Raw genomic sequence first — 15,090 nt, forward strand, 5'->3', positions numbered from 1 at the left:
CCTGGTACCTCTGCTTGAGTGCATGCATGCTCAGTTGCTCAGTTGGGTCTGACTCTTTGCAACCCTGTGGACTGTAGCCAGGCTCTTCTGTCCATGGGATCCTCTAGGCAAGAATACTGGAGTGGGTTGCCATACCCTCCTGCAGGCAATCTTCCTGATCCAGGGATCGAACTAATGTCTCCTGCATTGGTAGGCGGATTCTTTAGCTATTTACATATTGTATTGAAGTTGTCATTTAAAGAGTGAAACAAACTGTGACTTCTTTCAGCTGAAATTGGGTTAATAAAAAACATCAGTCCATTTCTTATTACAAAAAGGTAATATGAAAAGAATGCAATATAAGAACTGTATATATTTATTTTGCTACTCAGCTGTGTAACACAACTATAGAACCCACTATGAAATACCATGTAGGCAAATGACACTACTTTTTATCTCATACTCTTCCATCTTTTGGAATATTTAAATCAAAGCCAAGTTTAGGGTTTTGAGAAAAGCCACAACTCTTTCATTAAATTCTTAAACCTGGTACATTTCTGATATAGTAAACTCGATACAAATGAAACCAGGAAAATTGTTTTTGATGCATTTTAGCTTTGCTTCAAAAATACTGAAATAAGCACTTAAGGCAGAGTTGTCTCTCAAAGGTATAGTAGCTTTTTTCCCCCTTACAGAATCTATCAGCTTTTGAAGAGGAATAAGTCATTCACTTGAAAACAGAGGTCATATCAGCAAAAAGACAATAAATGTATGACTAACAAAAGCTTCTCATTCATGAGAAAAATTATATTTAAATTTCAAATCAGTAGTGAACCCTATCCAAACACTTTTTGACCAGAAAAGAAAATTAACTGTGTTTCTATGGAGGTAGTTTGTGAAGCATAACGTATGAATGATGTTATCTTTCTTATGCCCTTGCTTATCACTGAAAAGTACAGTAGGTCACAAAAAAGTACAGCACAATTCATAATGTTTAATTCATTTTGATAGCACTTGTCATTCTGCATGGAGCCAAATAAGTAATCCTTGAACCCAATTATAATAATTTAATTATCCTTAAGCAAACCCTTATAGTATATACCAGGAAATATTTTTTGATGGTTACAAATAAGCTTTAATATAAGTTGTTAGCAAACAAGTGTAAATCATGTTGTCATTGTTGTTCAGTCACTAAGTTGTGTCCAACTCTTTGCGGCCCCATGGACTGCAGTACACCCAACTTCCCTGTCCCTCACTATCTCCCGGAGTCTGCCCAAGTTCATGTCCGTTGAATTGGTGATGCCATCCAGCCATCTCATCCTCTGTCCTAGCCATTTAGGGATTAATAAGTAAATTATATTGAATCACAGAAGTTATTTTTCCTTTATTTTCAGAGATGAGGTGGGGCTGATGTAATTTTAAAATTTTATATCCAGCATCATTATTTTTATGTTTTATATTATATCATTATTTGCAAGATTAGCTAGCCATCTTTGATTTCTTTTAGTATTATATGACTGGTTTGGGGAAATACTTGTAAAAATACATTATAAAAGCAATAGTTGTAGACCATTTGGGAAATAAAAAGAAATGTAGGTTATTAAAATTTTCAGTGTGAAAGTGACTTTGAATTAAACTCTGAAAAAAACTGACATTGTGAGAAACACAAGAAAGGCAGTCATTTTAACATTTTTAATTGTTAGATGTTTAGAATTGTGCATTCATTTCCATCCTGGGAAAACTTTAACAGGGTTGCAGATTATATAGTTTGGGCAACCTATTTTCCATCAAATAGACTTGAGTACCAACCCTTTAATCGCAAATACAATATGTCATTGTAGAATAATAAAATATGCTTTGTTACAGGCATTTTTAAGGAACAGAATCATAAATAACATGTTTTCCACACCTAACTTCTGAAACAAAATCAAGCAGATGAAAACCAAAATTATTCATTTATTGATTTGGTTAGTATTGGAGGGCTTGCCTTATATCTGAAGGCAAGAGAACTTCTTAATAAATTCAGTTGCAAGTTATGTAGGATTCTTACCATAGTGACAGATTTTCTGGAGGAACAGAGTGGAGTGAAAACATTCTTGGTGTGAATCTCTTCTCTTATGAGAAAGAGAAACAGAGAGATAAGATTGTAAGTACCCAGTTTCTTCTTTCATGCTTACTAGTTAGAAAAAATCAATTCCACCTGAAATGGAGCCAGAATATGATTAGAGAGGCAAGAATACTAGCCAATGGGTGGTCTTTCCACATGCAAGCAAACATGGGGAGTGGAGAAAAAGGCTAGTGCTTGCTTCAGCTGACACATCTCTTAGAAATGGGATAATAGAGGCAAACAAAGAATAGTGCTAGGTAGACAAGAAATCTGTGACCAAAACTGCTACTTTAATGTATATTTATCAAGTTGCTGCCATGTACAAAGGACACTGCTTTATACAGACTTTGGCAAAGAGGTTGAACTCAATAAAAAAAGATTATTTAATAAAAGATGATACAAAAACTCTAGCTGCATATAAAATCCCAAGTCAAGAGTTAACTTAGTTAATTGGTGCCACAATTCCAATTGCCTTTGTTTAGCGTTTGGAAACAGAAAATAAAGAATAAGCAGAGTACCAAGTTGCACTTGTCATGTAGTTAATATCTTTATTTCATTTGCTGTAGATCACAAAAAAAATGATCTCAATTCTTCCCTACATCATGCATCCATGATCTTTTTAATCTATTGATATCTTTTCAGGGTTCTGGGATTAGCCATGGTCCTTGTTTGGGCCAGTAACATGTAATAGCAAACATGACCAAGTAGAAGCTGGAAAAGTGTTTCAGAGAATGGACTTAACCTCTTGCATTGTTGCCAGCACCAGGCCTGGTCCAGAGTCTGTTGAAGTGTAATAGACATGCAGCAGAGTTAATTTATTCCAGTTGGTCCACCTGAGGCTGCTGTAGGTAAGCCCAATACCAGTAAAAGTGAGTGCAGCAAAGTTCCACAATACAGCTAGAAAGTAGCCCAATCCCTTGGGCATTTGAAAACTTACTGTTATGTGCCACTGACGTTGTGGTTCTTTTATATAGCATTATGGTGCAATAGATAAATGGTGCAGCTTCTTTCTACTGTCCTTTCCTCTCTCTCTATGTCTTTCCCTGAAATCTCTTTCTTTTTTCCTTCCTTCAGTGATAAATGAAAATTTATTCTTCATTTTCTGTGTGCTGGGCAATATGCAAAAAACTGGAGATGCAAGGATAATGAGGCACTAGCCCAACCACTTTATCCTTACCTCTCTGCAATTCATGTTCTCATGATTATCAAACTCAATAGGCTATAAAATTAAGTGACTATCTGCAGCCAAGTATAATTTAGTTAATTGTTGAATTCAAAGCTCTTTGAGCAACTAAGTGAAGGTAAATAGTAGACAATGCTTAGTCATTACTTTTATTGTTAGCTCTAGCCTTATGTCTTAAAGTCTGGGCATAAAGCCCTGTGCTCATCTGTAAGGTTTTTGGTATCTAAAATGCCAGGGGGAAAAACATATCAAGTGGAGTATACTTTAATCATAGGCATTGCCAGAGAGAAAATACATATTAATGTGGGACTATATATGATGTGATGACATAACTATCAATATTAAGTTATATTTTAAGTGGACTTATGAAAATATGTTAAACATAGATTTAAATTTTAATCAAAATTTTTTATTATGAAAAACCCAAGTCATATACTTGTTAAGCCAGACTCAACAAATACCAACTCAAGGTCAGTTTTGTTTAATCTATAGCCACACACATTTCTACATTGTAACTTGATGCAAAATCACAGCATATTATTTTATCTATAACTATTCAGTAAGTATCTAAAGGATAAAGTCTTTAAAAAACAGCAATACTGTTATCACACTAAAGTATAGTAATTACTACTTAACATTAGCAGAGTCCACAGTTCATGTTCAGATACTGACTGTTGTCTCTCTGGCAGCTCACATGGAAGAATTTGCCTGCAATACCAGAGACCTGGGTTCAGTCCCTGGGTTGGGTTGGTCCCCTGGAGAAGGAAATGGCAAACCACTCCAATATTCTTGCTTGGAGAATTCCATGGAGAGAGGAGCCTAGTGGGCTACCGTCCATGGAGTTGCAAAAAGTTGGACACTACTAAGTGACTAACACACATCAAAAGGCAAACAGAAGTCACACATGACTGCCGAAAGATCCATATTTTGTCTCTCAGTTTTAAAGGTTAACCTGTTTCCCCTTTTTGTCCTTTGCAGTTTACAGTTTGAAGCAAAAAAGTCATTCGTTTGAGATCCTGATTCTTGTATTTCCTGAAATATGGAATTTAGATCTATGGGCCTGATCATATTTGGGTTAGGCTTTCTTGCAAAAATACTTCAGAGGCAGTTCCGTATATTTCCATCAGGAAGTCCTGGCCTATCTCTTTCAGAATCTGTTAATTATCTACATTAATTCATTAAGGAATGCAAACTGATAATACTCCAATTATATCTCTTGTTAGCTAAAACATAATGCTAAAGAGAAACTTCTCTAGACATATTTGGTTACCCTGGGATGTGGTTGATATAGGACAAAGTAGATAAACTCTCAACTGCTTTCTGTATTTACTAGTATTCAAAATAATGGAATTATAAACTTGCATCTTTCAAAAATAAACAATGAGTTTTCTACTTTTCTTTCTCCTCCTCTTCTCTGTTTCTTATTTTTTTAAAAGAACTTTAATGATTCAGGGGGCTTCCCAGGTGGCACAGTTGGTAAAGAATCCACTTGTCAAAGGAGTTGACACAAGATAGAGATAAAGGTTTGACCCTTGGGTCAGGAAGATCCCCCGAAGGAGGAAATGGCAACCCATTCCATTTACAGAGAAGCTTGGAGGGCTACAGTCTATGAGGTTGCAAAGAGCTAGACATGCCTGGGCACACACACACCACCACATAATGACCCATAGATTTAATCATATTTGATTTATTTTAATTTTTTGGTCAGCAAGAGATGCTTCAGGTTGCTCACTGAGTTTTCTGAATTAATCCTCAGTTCTTGTGGATGGCTTCTTTTGCTTCCTGGTTGACAAAATATTCCAAACTCACTTTGCATATTCCCCTCACTCCCAACCTAAACTAGAATCAGGTATTTCAAGGAGCCCCTGGTTCCTTTGTATGAGAAATGGTATTTAGAGACTACAATTTGAACACTAGTGGTAATATTCAACTAAGCTCCTCATAGTTTCTAGGCCTATATAATACTTAATGGATTTATTCAGACTTAATTCAGATTTAGAACCAATTAGATCAGAATTGTGTATATGTAACTAGAGATCATGTATCTGCATCACCTGACAACCAGTGCTGAAAATTCATGTTCCCAGTGACTCCAGTATAATTGTTCATTGGCTTTTTTCAGCAGTACACATATAACACTCTCTGTACTACCAGAAAACACTGTCAGTACTACCACCAAAAACATAATCACGCAAAAAAGATTGAAACTTTTTTTTAGTTATTTTTTGTGTTTAGGACATACCTAACTAAGACTTGTAGTCACATTTTGTGTTTAGTCATTTGAAATAGTTCCTCTTTTTGGTTATGTAAGTACCCCGATGATGCTGCTGCTGCTGCTAAGTCACTTCAGTCGTGTCCAACTCTGTGCAACCCCATAGACGGCAGCCCACCAGGTTCCTCCATCCCTGGGATTCTCCAGGCAAGAATGCTGGAGTGGGTTGCCATTTCCTTCTCCAATGTACCCTGATAAGTAACTAGAAAGTGTGAATATTTATAGTTTAGCTTCAGATTTTGAGATCATTCTGTAGCATTTAAATTCTCTATCATGTATTTAGAGTATTTTCATTATTTTAAAGTAAAAAATCACAAACAAGTGGTAGTAACCAGTCTTCAGCATGACACACACAGATCTTTGCCTCTGGTATTCATTTCCTTGTACAATTCCTTTTCACACCAAATTAGGTTAATCTGTATGACATACTTTGAGAGTGGTGACATGTGACTTCTAAGGATAGGTCATAAAAGACACTGTGACTTTTGAATCACTCACTAAGGGAAACCAGCCACTACGTCTAATATATTTCTTGATACTTTATTAAAAAGTTCATCCTTTGGGGGCTCTCAAAGAATTGAATGTGCAATTGTACATAATATATCTACTTCTACATCTGTGTCTTCCTAAACCTTTAGGTTCTTCCTACTACACTATGTGAAAGAAAATCAACTTCTTTGAATATAGGCTGCTCTCAAATCTATGTTTTAGTTTAAAGGAAACTGCTAGAGGTGTTTCTATTGCTGGAGCCAGCACCTTAAATACAGAGTCTATGATAAGTGAATCCATATCAATATTTTGACATGATCAAAAATTATATTCCATCCTGCCTGGTTAAAACTCTTACAGTTCATTACCACATATATTTACCAAAGTTTCTGGTGATATAAATTAAAACATTGCAATTATTTTGGAGTAAATATCTTCTTCTTTATTCACTTTTGTTTCCCTTAAGCCTCTGATATCTGCACTAAATATAGACCTAGAGGCAATAGTGTGTGGTTTTGGGTGGGAGGTCTTGAGGTGACCAGCATCTCCTTACCATACAACTGCCTCTGTAAGTTTATTTTGTGTTCTTCAAACAAGGAAGAGTGTTTCCTCACACATGAGAGAAGAGGAAACTTTAGCTGATAAAGAAGGCTTAGGAAAACTGGGAGGTTCAGGATGCTCACCATAATTCAAGTTCACCCATGTGTTCTCATTGCAGATCTCAGTGCCCCACTATTTTCCAATCAATGCTCTTTCAGTTGTTGAATATTCAACTTATATTGTACTTCTTTAACTTGCACAATTAAATGTTGGGTCTTATATTCAGCAGACTTGGCTGTATAAGGAATAAGTGATTTTTTTAGGTCAGCCACAGAATTTGATTTAAATAGAGTTTAAAATTTCATACTCATCATCTTTTGTAAGGCTCTCTTGTGCAATAAGAAACATCATCCTTCCTCAGAGATTTAATGTGACCATTACCACCACTTTACAACTGTAAAGTGCAAAAGCCATTTGATCTGTCAGAGTTCTTACTTCAGTAGGCCCTGTCACAAGCAACAGCTTATAATTTAACTTGCTATGATGACTCTGAATACTGTGGATTTCTAGAATGTTATTTCACATTGACATGGAAACTAGCCTGCATTCAGAAACATTGCCAACCAACACAAGTATCATCTCAGTTAAGATTTATACCAGAATAGAGATACCAAATGAGGTATTTCAAAAGAGAGAATGGCAACCCACTCCAGTGTTCTTCCCTGGAGAATCCCATTGACAAAGGAGCCTGGAGGGCTACAGTCCATGGGTCACAAAGAATAGGAAAGGACTGAAGCACACAAAGGGCTACCAACCTAGGTATTTCAACAGAAGGAATTCATAAGTGAATTGATTACACAGGTACTGAAAATATGGATGAGAAACAGGCAACACTTAACATGATGATAATAACTGCAGGAAAAAAAATACTGCTACCTTTACAGGCAGTAAGTGGAGGTAATCAATACATAGACAATTAAGGGAAGGCATCATGTAGTTATAATTCAGAATTTCTTAGGGAAAGCCTGCCCAACTGCCAAAGATAATGGTGAGTGGGGACAGTGGAGCAGTTCTGGGAATGCTCAAGGCAGTTAGAGGCTAGAACCAACTCCTGCTGTTGTGCTGAAGTGTCCTGATTGGGGCGTTATTACCAGGAACAGTAGGAAGAGAGGAAAAGAATGAACTACTTCTCCTCTCCTCTGCCTTCAAGTCTTGCTACTATTAGTAGAACCTATTGGGCTGTCATTTGATAGATAGTGTGCAGAGTCCCAGATACAGCATCAAATGGGAGAGAAGAGACAGACAGGTGGGAAACTAAAGGTAGTAAGTCAGCGACTGGGACAGTGACTGGTTTCTGTTATTTTAGTAGGGAGGAGCTCTCCTCCAGCGGCACATGTCTGGACCTCTTCCTCTGTTGTCACTAGGCGGTCAGCATTGTAGACATGCGTTCCTTGAGAGCGTGTCATCAGCTTCTCTCCCTACTTTTACATAAAAGGCACTTCTTTTTCCTTTGCAGCAGTGTCTCCTTCCTGCTCAATGACGTTTCTCTTTCCAGAAGTTTCTTTCAAACTGGACTGAGTCTTTTGAATCCGTTACACTTGATTGGTTTCTAGAGTTTATCCAGACGGCCATGTACTGTTCGCATTTTCCAATGTCTCTATTCACCTGTGAACGTTTGCTTGCTGATCAGATTCTTGTTATTTGAGAAAGAGCATGGCTGAGGTTCCCTTCTTGAGGGCTCTGATTCTCTGGGCCGTGGGGGATCTCTCTGCCTTCCTTCTGGGTCCTCCTGCATCTTTGCTGCTCCCACAGCCCTTGTGGCAGTTGTGCTCTGGCACCACCTTCGTATGTTGTTGCCTTGAGGCTACCGGTCGTTAATCTTGCTGTAAAAGTTATCTGTTGGATTTTTTACAAATTTAAGTATAGTTGATTTACAATGTTATATTAGTTTCAGGTGTTCAACATGGTGATTCAACATTTTTATAGGTTATACCCCCTGTTAAAGCTATTATAAAATGTTGACTATGTTTCTCTGTGCTGTACAATGTAGTTTTGTAGGTTACTTATTTTATGACTAGTAGTTTGTATCTCTTAATCCCCTAATTAGTGGTAAACATTAATTTGTTCTCTATATCCATGAGTCTGTTTCTGTTTTGTCAATTTGTTTTTTTAGATTCTGCTATAAGTGATAACTCAGAATTTGCCTTTGTCTGTTATTTCACTAAGCATGATGCCTTCCAGGGCCATCCATCCATGTTGTTGCAAATGGTAAAATTTCACTCTTTTTTATGATTGAGTAGTATTCCATTGCTTGTGAGTGTGTGTGTGACATCTTCTTTATCCATTTATTTGTTGATGGACACTTAGATTGATTTCATATTTTGGCAACTGTAAATAATGCGATGAACATTGAGCTGCATGTATCTTTTCTTTATAATTTAAGTATAGTTGATTTACAGTATTACATAGGTTTCATGTGTACAACATTCAATACTTAAAAGTTATATTCTATTTATAGTTATTATATAATAACATCAGAAGGACTGATGTTGAAGCTGAAACTCTGGTATTTTGGCCATCTGATGCGAAGAGCTGATTCATTTGAAAAGACCCTGATGCTGGGAAAGATTGAGGGCAGGAGGAGAAGGGGACAACAGAGGATGAGATGGTTGGATGGCATCACCGACTCGATGGACATGTGTTTGGGTGGATTCCAGGAGTTGGTGATGGACAGGGAGGCCTTGTGTGCTGCGGTTCATGGGGTCGCAAAGAGTTGGACATGACTGAGTGACTGAACTGAACTGAAAATAATTGCTATATTTCCTGTATTGTACTATATATCCTTGTGTCTTATCTATTTTATAAATAGTAGTTTGTATCCCTTAATCCCTTATACCCATCTCATCTCTCTCCCCTTCTTTTTCTCTATTGGTAACCACTAGTTTGTTCTCTATATCTGTTTTGTTACACTCATTAGTTTGTTGCAGTGTTTAGATTCCACTATAAGTGATGTCATACAATATTTCTATTTCACTGACTTATTTCACTTAGCGTAATATCCTCCAACCCCATCCACATTGTTGTGAAGATCATTAGTTCATTTTTTCATACACTTGTTGTATTTCATTATGTATATATAGCACATATTCTTTATCCATTCATCTGTTGATAGACACTTAGATTGCTTCCATATCTTGGTAATTGTAAACAATGCTGCTATCAATATTGGGGTGCATGTATCTTTTTGAATTAGTGTTTTTGCTTATTTGGGATAAATACAAAGGAGTGGAATTGCTGGATCATAATCCACCTGTAATGCAAGAGACCCCAGTTCTATTCCTGGGTTGGCAAGATCCCCTGGAGAAGGGTTAGGCTACCCACTCCAGTATTCTTGGGCTTCCCTGGGGGCTCAGATGCTAAAGAATCTGCCTGCAATGCAGGAGACCTAGATTTGATCCCTGGGTTGGGAAGATCCCTGGAGGAGGGCACTGCAACACACTCCAGTTTTCTTGCCTGGAGAATTCTCATGGACAGAGGAGCCTGGTGGACTGCAGTCCATGGGGTCACGAGGAGTTGAACAGGACTAAGCACAGCACAGCACATGGTAGTTCTATTTGCGGTTTTTTGAGAAGCTTCCATGCTGTTTTCCATATTGGCTGTCCTACTTTATATTTCCATTAACAGTGTATCCGTTCAGTTCAGTTGCTCAGTCGTGTGAGACTCTTTGTGACCCCATGAACCACAACACACAGGGCTCCCCTATCCATCACCAACTCCTGGAGTCCATCTAAACACATGTCCATTGAGTCGGTGATGCCATCCAACCATCTCATCTTCTGTCGTCCCCTTCTCCTCCTGTCCTCAATCTTTCCCAGCATCAGGGTCTTCTTAAATGAGTCAGCTCTTTGCAGCAGGTGACCAAAGTATTGGAGTTTCAGCTTCAACATCAATCCTTCCAATGAACACCCAGGACTGATGTCCTTCAGGATGGACTGGTTGGATCTCCTTAAGAATTCTCTTTTCTCTACATCCTTATCAACAGTTGCTCTTTGTGGCCTTTTTGATAATAGCCATTCTGACAGATGTGAGGTGGTATCTTATTGTGGTTTCAGTTTTCATTTCTTTGATTATTAGTAATGTTGAACATCTTTTCCTATGCCTGTTGGCCATCTGCATGTCTTCTTTTTTTTTTCTTTTCTTTTCTTTTTGATAGCTTTGTTTCACATACTATACAATTCATCAATTCAAAGTGTATAATTAGTGGGTTTCAGCATATTCACAAAATTTTGCAGCTAATATCACATTTAATTTTAGAACATTTTCATCAATCCCAATGGAAATCTATTGGTAGTCGGTTCCATTAATTATGATGTTAATGGGGATTTCATATAATCCTTTATCAGACTAGTAGAGTTCCTTTCTATTTCTAGTTTGTTAAATGGTTTTTTTATCCTGAATGGGTGTGAGATTTTGTCGATTATATATCCTGTGTCTTTTTGAAATTATTGTATGAGTTTTGTACTTTTTCTCTTAATACGATATTAATATGATATATTTTGTTGATTGATTTTTGTATGTTAAACCAATCTTGCATTCCTGGGATAGATCCTATTTGGTAATGGTATATAATTCTTTTTTACATGTTTCTGGATTTGATTTTCCAGTGTTATGTGAAAGATTTTTTCTGTTTGTATTCATAAAGAATATTGGTCTGTAGCTTTTAAAAATTTTGCTCTGTTTTACTTTTCTTGTAATGTTTTGATTTCCTGGAAATACTAGCCCCACAGAATTAGCAGGAAAACATTCCATTCTTATCTATTTTTGGAAGAGCCTGTGAAGAGTTGGGCATAGTCCTTTAAATCTGTGGTAAAATTTACTGTTAAGTGAGCTCCATGTGATGGTGAAAGACAGGGAAGCCTGGATGCTACATTCCATGGGTTCACAAAGAGTTGGACATGACTGAGCAACTGAACAATAAAAATTTACCAGTGACACTATCTGGGCTTTAGATTTTTTTCTGAAATGGAAAGATTTTAATCATCAGTTAATTCTCTTAGCTTCTTATAGGTCTAGTCATATTTTCTATTTCTTGAGTCTGTTTGGTAGTTTGTGTCTCTTTAGGAATATGTCCATTTTAACAGTGTTATCTGATTTGTTAGCTTACAACTCTTCATGGTATTCCTTATAATCTGTTATTTTTGTAAACTTAGTTGTGATATTCCCTCTTTTATTCCTGATTTTCTTAATTTGTTTCTTGTTTTTTCTTTCTGTCTATAGTTAGGTGAGTCGTTTTTGGTGACTCAGTTTTTGGTTTTGTTGATTTTTCACCATTGTTTTTCTGTTCCCTATTTCATCCATTTCCAGGCTAATTTTTATGTCCTTTGCTTGTGTGTTAGTTTTTGTTTATTTGTTAATTTTAGGCTAGTTAAAATGAATTTGGAGCCACTCCCATTTTGTCTGTGACCAATAGAAGACATTTGAGAACTACAAGGACAAAGCATGTATATATATTCTTTAAACAGAACTTTCAGTAATAATACCTTATCATGAACTTTCTTGAGTAAAGAAATGCAGTGTTGTTGATCCATCATTAAAAATACACCATTTCTTAGGTGTTACTTATAAGTCAGTGACTACATTGTGAAAGTCAATTTGATCAGTCAAAATAATTTAATTTGCAAGTCTTATAGACCTGAGTTTATTAATAATTAAATCAGGTTCTGCATGAGTAAATTTATACAGAGGTATACATATATACATACATATATATGCATATAAACACATGTATTCATATATAAAACTATTTACATGTATATCATTTACATTATATATTTTATACTTTATATACATATATACACATATGTAAATAATTTGCATTATTTTGTGACTGTTACCCTTTTAATGAGACTAAGCTCTGGGAACTTTGACTTTTGGCAATGTCACATGAAAAAACAATATACTCTGAAACATGTCATTAATAATAGTAATAAGCTCTAAAACTAAAAAATGTAGAGTAGATGCTTCATATACATTGTTTCACAGAGCTCTTACTATTTTGAAAATTGATATTAACATGTTTATATTAAGGAAACTGAAGCACAGAAAGGTGAAGATTTTGTTCATAGATTCATAAGAAATAACTGGCAGAGCAAAGATTCAAACAGGATTTCAGAGATTTGCTCTGCTCCTTTTCAAAATGTAGTTCTGCATTCTCAATGCAGGATTTGGGGTGAAGTACTTTCAAGTATATTTATCATCTCATGTGAAGAGTCAATACATTTACCATATTTAATGGAAATAGATTAGGTTACATATGAGGTTAGCTAACTTGACTCATCCTGTCTGTATACAGAAATCTAGGCATATATGTGGTCAAAATAGGGCAAATAAAACTGTGTTAAAAATAGAGAACTGACCTTGTATCAAGATGCATTTCTGTAGTTTTAGATGTCTAGTGCACTTATACACTATTTCTTTCTAATTACCAAGATGCGGTTCTTCGGTCAAAGGCTGCCAGATTATGCCATGTCAGAATGGCTATGGGGCCTTTCAAAGAACAAGTCATTGATGTTGACCTGCAAAGCCTTAGAACAGGCATAAAGCTCCCACAAACAATCATGGGGAGAAACATAAAGAACCTAGTGATGGGTGACTTCTCCATTCTCGATATGATTGATTATAGAAAGTCATAAACAATACAGGACTGATCACTAAATGGAATGGCCTCAAGGAGAGAGGTCCTTTGTCCAAGAAGGTTAGTCAAAGAAGAGGATATAGCTCTGAAAACATGAATTATGGTTTGGGTTAAGAGTGATAAATGAATCCTTCTGTTGATATTTAGTGGAACCCAGGGGCTATTTGAGATGGTTTGAAAATGCAACTGCTTCAGGAGATAGACAGCTTCATGGTAAGAAGTGTCTTCAAAATATTAATACTTTATTGACATAACCCTTATCTTCTTAGGAGTAAGACATTAAATATTTTTTTAAAGTTCTAGGGTTACCTGCATATCACAATTTTGTTCTTTCATTCTCTCTACAATCCATTCCCCCCACCCCAGAATTGCATATTGACCATTTTTGAAGAAGAAAATAAATATTAATGTTCCAAAAGTTAGCTATGTGAAATTGTGAAGGATTAGGTCACACCCTTATTTTTTTGTTGCAGTGTAAAGGTGGTAGAATTTAGCCAAGATTGAAGAGAGGGAGGAAGGGAGAAAGGGAGGGGGAGAGGGAGGCAGAGGGAAAGAGGGACAGAGAGAGGAGGGAGAAGAAAAAACAAAAACCTGTGATTTACACTTACTGCAAAGCTATCACGTTAAATGGAATGATGACCAGTTTTGATCCCCGCTTATGAAGTTTGTGGAGTATTTGAACTACTGTCATGGTTCACCCTTTTCCAAACTTCCTGTTATCACACTACTGCCCATGGTCTCCAGACTTGGGAGGATGGGAGTTTGTTCCTGGATTCCTGTTTATTCCTCTCCTGGAGGTTTGCTTGTCTGTCACACTGGGGGTTTTAGTACAAATTAGGAACAAGGCAGCTCTGTTTTCGCTTCATTGAGATTCAAACTAAAATTGCCCAATAAACTTGTCTTTTTTCAGAACTCCCTTTTGACTTCTGAGTGTGATGAAAACAGAGATCTTAGCCTTATACTGTTCTTCCCACCCTGTTTCCTCCTTTCTTCTACTTCACATTGCTTCCTACAGTCCAACCCCTTCAAACACATGGGTAACTCTCCTGAAATTTCTTGCTGCATTTTCTGAATTTGCTTCAGCTATTAACTGAAACATTAGGACCTTAAACAAACATACATAGATTTTCCTTTCTTATTTTCATTCTTACATAATACAAGGTAGGATGCCCTCATCTTTTTATCTGCATAGACCAAATTAAAGTGAAAAGCTAACTGCTTAGATGTGATTGTAGATTTATGGAAAAGAAAAATCTGACTGTATGCCAGTTGCTATGTCATGCACTTTTCCACATGCTTAAAGAAGACTTTAGCTTTGTGGGCTAGCTGTCACATTAGGATAAGTAAGAAGACAGGAAACTAGATCAGATGCTCTAGTTGCTATTGAACTGTCTGCTAATTTCTATTCTTCATGGATGGATGAAAGAGAAATTAAGGTACAAGATGATGAGTAAACATCAAAACAGTTTGTTACCTCAAGAAGCCTAAAATTAACTGCAGTATAGATATGTTCTGAGTAGTCTCATAATTCAATCAGCAAGATGAAATTTTAGCAATAAAATTCAGATTTTCAGAGATTTTCATTCCTACCACTGTGTACTCTCATACTCACTGAAGATGATGTTGAAGAAAGGATTCATTTTTTATTTGTTCCTTTCTTCCTTACGAGCTTGGATTTAAGAGAAATAGACAGTGTGTGTGGGGTGGATAGAGCTTTGGATTAATGTTTAATTTTCTGTCCTTCAATTACACCAGTATTAGAATAAAAGCTGTAATATCACACCAAGATTAGTGAGAACATGAATTAAATAATGCCTGTCAAGTTC

Source organism: Odocoileus virginianus, chromosome 21, assembly GCF_023699985.2.
Source record: "Odocoileus virginianus isolate 20LAN1187 ecotype Illinois chromosome 21, Ovbor_1.2, whole genome shotgun sequence".
Classification (NCBI taxonomy): Eukaryota; Metazoa; Chordata; class Mammalia; order Artiodactyla; family Cervidae; genus Odocoileus; species Odocoileus virginianus.